The sequence below is a fragment of the Panthera onca genome, chromosome F2 (assembly GCF_046562875.1).
Source record: "Panthera onca isolate mPanOnc1 chromosome F2, mPanOnc1 haplotype 2, whole genome shotgun sequence".
NCBI lineage: Eukaryota > Metazoa > Chordata > Mammalia > Carnivora > Felidae > Panthera > Panthera onca.
Genome location: NC_138356.1, coordinates 71,928,883 through 71,934,435, shown reverse-complemented (window position 1 = coordinate 71,934,435; position 5,553 = coordinate 71,928,883). Strand labels below are relative to the sequence as shown.

At 50.1% G+C, this 5,553-nt stretch overlaps 1 long non-coding RNA gene across 1 annotated transcript; it reads left to right on the top strand.

The window, feature by feature from the left end:
* The first annotated feature begins 529 nt into the window (after positions 1-529).
* LOC132664516 (uncharacterized) lies at positions 530-5,348 on the top strand. Its single transcript, XR_013553606.2, has 3 exons — positions 530-1,037; positions 3,014-3,064; positions 3,832-5,348. It is a non-coding gene; the product is annotated as an uncharacterized LOC132664516 (long non-coding RNA).
* Positions 5,349-5,553: the final 205 nt, after the last annotated feature.

Sequence of the window (5,553 nt, the reverse complement as noted above, 5' to 3'; positions counted from 1 at the left end):
ATGGCTGGTCCCGCCTCTCGCCAGTGCCCTCCAGCTGCTGTTCTTCTGGCATCTGTCACCAGCATGGATGTGAGGCTCTGGCTAGGACTGGGGTTGCCTGGGCTCTGAGGCCTGGTGAGTGTGGGAATGTTGTCTTGGCCGTTTTTCCCTTTCCAGGTTCAAGGAGGTTACTTTGAGGCTGGGCTTAGCAGGATTGCATAGCTTTCTCTTGCTTCTCACCCCAGAGTCATCTCTGAGTTTTCTGGGGAGACAGAGCCTCCCCTGCCATTTTCTCTGTAGGACCTGGGCTTTCTGTCCTTGCTAAGGAGGCCCCTCTAAGGAACCAGCATCCCCTCTTTATTCAGGCCTAATTGGTTAACCTCCCCTGGGTCTGTGGTGCTCTGGGCAATTTGGGAGCTGCTTAGGCTCCATCCAGGGCCCCACTCAGCCTTCAGGGACTGTTCCCTTGGCTGTGAACCCTTGGTCCTGTCCAGGCAGAGCCGAATTCATGGGCGTGTGACTCATGCAGTTGCATAAAGTCTGTGCTTAGAAAGGCCGCATGCTGGGTTTCATGCTCTGATGCTCCAGTCTTGAAATTCTTAGTAGTTTTGTCCTTGCACCTATGCTTTGAAAGTGGATCTAATGGGACCACGAAGCATGCATGGCGTGCGTGTCCACAGTGCTTTATGTTCACAGGTAGTGTTCTTGGTGCCCGTGATCTCTGAAGTCTGATGGATGTGACATGTGGGAGGCCAGCATGCCTCAGAGGGTAGAAGGTAGGCATGTTGTGTCTAAACCTAAGTAAATGGAGGTGCCGATGGCCCCAAGAAGCCATGCTTCCTGTTGAGCTAGAACTTACACTGAATGCAGAAAGAAGGCAGTGGCATTCTAGAAGCATGAACCATGGAGGAATCCTACTCTGTCATATCCATTCTTGTGTCACTTCCTGGTGTTCATCAGCCACTCATGCCGGGAGCAATGGCATAGAACAAAAGGCGAAGATAGGTCGTCCCCAAGTTCCTTCCTTTATGTTCCTCGTCGTCATCAGTGAGCCAGAGGTAGAGTGTTGGTATAGTCTGTGTGTATCAAGAAGTCACATAAAAATAGTCGATTCAGGGGCACTTGGGTGGCTCAGTTGGTTGAGCGTCCAACTGTCAGTTTTGGCTCAGGTCATGATCTCACAGTGTCATGATTTTGAGCCCTGCATCAGGCTCTGCACTGGCAGCTCAGAGACTGCTTGAGACTCTCTCTCTCTCTCTCTCTCTCTCTCTCCCTCCCTCTCCCTCTCCCTCTCCCTCTCCCTCTCCCTCTCCCTCTCCCTCTCCCTCTCCCTCTCCCTCTCCCCCCCCTCCCTTTCTCCGTTTCTGCCTCTCCCCCCGCCCCACACACAGTCTCTATCTCTTTCAAGTAAACAAATAAAAACTGTAAAAAAACCTTAAAATAATCGGCTTAGTTTTGTGCTGTTTCCAGTATTCTGACAAGAATGAGATACCAGCTACCAAATTTGAATTGTATATTTTCAGTGATTCTTCATGAGTTAAATGTGTTAATATTTGTGTTTAAAATCAGCATTGCACAATACAAAGATGAGTAGTAAAATTCATGCTAATAATTTAAAGTTTCAATATGTTTTCCTTAGAATGATACTGAATAGCAAATAAGAAAACACCATGACTAATTGAAAGAGATGCCAGGACAGAGAGGAAAAAGCTTTCTATTTTAGTTCCTCTAAGGACACCTTCTTCCTCTGTTTTGAACAAGGGGCCCTCTATTTCTATTTTGCACTGGGCCCCCAAGTTTTATAGGTATCCCTGCACTCAGGGCTTATTTGATCAAATATCTTTTTTTTTTTTTAACATTTATTCATTTTTTTTTTTGAGAGACAGAGACAGAGCACGAGTGGAGGAGGGGCAGAGCTAGAAAGGAGACACAGAATCCGAAGCAGGCTCTAGGCTCCAAGCTGGCAGCACGGAGCCTGATGTGGGGCTTGAACTCACAAACCGTGAGATCATGACCTGAGCCGAAGTCGGACGCTCAACTGACTGAGCCACCCAGGCACTCCCCTGATCAAATATCTTTATAGCCCCGAGCTTGAACAGCCACATTCCTTATCTGGGCTGAGAAGTCAGCAGCGCTGGCGTCTGTCCTTTCCATTCTCTGATCACAAAACACTCCGGTGCCGGTGCTGGGCATCCGGAGATAAACAGATGCAGCCCCGACTCTTGTTGGGGTTTACAGTTTAGTGGGTTGGGGGGGCGCACAGATCTGGGCACTGCCGTGTCTTTCCCGCTCTGTTTCCCAGAACTGCATACAGTGCCTGGTACACAGTGAGTGCTCCTTAATGAACAAATGATGCGATGAACGTGAAAGCATCATATTAGCTGCTGAGTACCCTAGCGGTGGGAGGGTTATTGTTAGTGGTGGGGAAAGTGTAGGCGCTAGAGAGAATGCGGCTTCCAAAGGTCCGTCAGAGCGGGGCAGTGTGGACTATACTCTGTCCTCATGTGTTTTGATTGATTTTTCCTCCATGTATTTTTTTGGGGGGGGGGGGCGCTGTTGTAAGGGTGTTCTGCTTCTGTGTTTGTACAGATGAGGTTTCTATCTTGAAAGGTAGTGCTGATAACAGGTGGCTGCATATACTTAAGTCATACCTTCCACAAATCTATATTGAGCACCTACTAAGGGGCTGGCTCAGTTTATGCACAGGAATCACACATACCAAGGCAAAGAAAGACCTGGAGGTCACTGAATCCATAGCTCCCAAACATGGACTCTTAAATTGGTATTGCCCAGTGGTATTTTCACTGGGTCCAGAAGAATAAGGAAAATAGACTGAGGTCCAGAAAGCTGAGTTTATTAATTTAAAGGATTTTCTTTATGCTGAGATCATGTTCTTCCTTCTTGTCAAAATGTACTTTTGGTGGGGAGGCAGCTGCAGCATATCGTTGATAATAACGGTAATTGCTTATATGATGTTTTCTATGTGGCAGCCAGTGTTCTAAATCCCTTATATACTAACTCATTTAATCTGCAGTGACCCTCTGAGGAGATACTGTTCTAGAAGAGGAAATGGAGGTCCAGAGAGGTAAATAGCTTAGGCCTGTGTCTTGAGGAGAAGGGGCATCTCACGTATGGGCAAAATGTCTAGGAGAAGCAATTAAAGGACTTGGCGTAGTTGCCAGACCAGGACGGGATTCTCTGGGGCCGGGGAGTGGAGAGAAAGTCTGTAGGCTCCAGAGCAGTGAAGATCTGGCAGCACACCAGGGAGGCAGCAAGATCCACGGGAGGGAGAGGTTGTCACCAGAGTTGTGACCCGAGACAGCTGGCAAGGAATTCCCAAAGCAGAAGCCTGGCCCAGAAGCAGAAGAGAGCTGTCCAACCTGGAGCACTTGGGGACGGGGACAAGGGCATCTTTGCAAGTCCCCTGCGTGGACAGGAGAGAATGAGCGAGGCCGCCCCCTGAGTGCTCCGTGCCGCACAAGACCTTCAGAACCTTAGAGTTCTGAAGACCCTATTGGGGGGAGGTGGTAGAATTGGGACTTAACATGGCAACTGTTAGTTTATAGTGCCTTGTTTGCATGATGCCAGAAGGAAGGAGGAAAAAAAGAGGAGGGACAGAGGCAGGATGAGGTGGGAGGGATGAAGGAAGGAAGGTATGGAGGAGGCGTTGGGGGAGGGAAAGGAGCGCCACCCCGGTGTCCCTGGTGGCTGCCTCCTTTCTTCTGGTTCCCACACCGCCCTCAAGGCAGGCAGTGGCCTCAGCTGTCGTGCTGCATGTGCGAGTGAGAACGGGGCTGTCCGCAGTTGGTCACGGGGAGCAAGGAGACCATTAGCTGCGGTGATTTATTGCAGGTCACAGCACTGCACTTTGGTGCCTATCACAGAAGCCCTTGAAGCTCATGATGAATTGGAAACGAGGTACCGAACGGAGAGGTGCTCATGGCTGTGAGTGGCATGGTGCAGTGGATGGAGCACAGGCCTGGGGCACAGGACAAGGTTGGGGTCATCTTGACTTTAGACTATCAGCCGCTATCTCAGGGCAGGTCGCTTGTCTCTGGACCTCGTTTCGCCATCTATAAGATGGGGATGAGTAAGATGATTCTCTCTGGTGGGGGTGGGGGTGGTCAGTTCTCGCCTGTGCTTACCTGCTCTGTGCTCATCAGCAGTGGAAGCCTCGCCCTCGCGTCCCCCTGCATCTGTCCATGTCTCTTTGGCAGTTCTTCTCATGATTAATCTGTCCGTGTCTACTGCATAGCTCGATTATAAAAGTTAGGATTTGGCACTCCCAACTTGATACAGGTTGTCTGACCCATTTCTCAGAGACGCACAGGAGAATGGGGCGAGACGCATTTGGTTGTACGGAGGAGAGAGGCAAGGTCCCAGGGCAGGACGTGAGCCAGTCTCTGCACAGCTCCGGAACAAACTTGGGAGGTAAAGAGGTAGAGAGAAAGGAGGTTACGGGAAGCAAGGAAGTTCATGTGGACCAACACAGCTCTCTGAGGTAGGAGAACGCACAATTCATATATAACTTACTGTAAGGAGACCAGAAGCTTCAGAGGAATGCTCTCCTTCCAGGAGGTTACTTCGGGCCCCCTTGTCAGATTTCCTCAATTACCTGTCCGTGTTTTCCTGCCACCTGGCCTACTTCCTTTGCAAACTCCGAAAAGCACTTATTTGCTCTGTTTTTCGTTCCTGCCAGACCACATATTTTGGTGACGCCTGAAAACTTCTGGAGGCCTTCAGGGCTCTCTCCTCTGTCATGGAGCCTTGGTGGGCAAGGAGTGTGCTCAGATGAAGTTCTCTGGGGTCAAGGCTGGATCAGAAGGGGTTCGGGGTGGGCTCAGGAAAAAACCCAGCCTAGAAAAGAAAGACTCAAGTCAAGTGAGGGAGGAAGGAGAGCTGGGGGTCCATAAAGGAAAAAGGCAGAATCCATCAGGCAAGACAGATTTCAGAGAAGGGTCCTCCTGCAGGCAGACCGCCAGGATGCACAGCTCTGCCATGGAACACAGGGCAGATTTTCTCAGGGGCCTCATGAGCCTCACGACCTGAACCAGGACATGCTGGCCGAACCATTGGGGTGTTGAAATGAAGATGCTGGGAGCTGGCCCGCTTGCATGTTAGGGCAGAAGCCTGGAGATCTGCGACCGGGGAGCCAGCACCACATGCCAGTGCTGGTCTAAAAAAGGAGGGCTCTGGAGCACCCGGGCGGCTCAGTCGGTTGAGGTATCGACTTCGGCTCAGGTCATGATCTCACGGTTCCATGGGTTTGACCCCACATTGGGCTCCCCGCTGTCAGGGCAGAGCTTGCTTCAGACCCTGTGTCCCCCACTGTGTCTGTCTCTCCCCCACTCACACACTCTCTCTCTCTCTCTCAAAAACAAATAAACATTAATAAAAATAAAAAATAAAAAAGGAGGCCTTTGAGGCAGCAGCCTAGAAAAGAAGCGACACTTTCAAAGTTTAGTCTCAGACAGTCTCCCTAAAAAAATCACCCAGGATACTTGTAAAGGTGCAAGCATCCTTCTCTCTGGACCTATGAGATCCATGATCCTTATGTACACAGATGGTTCAGAA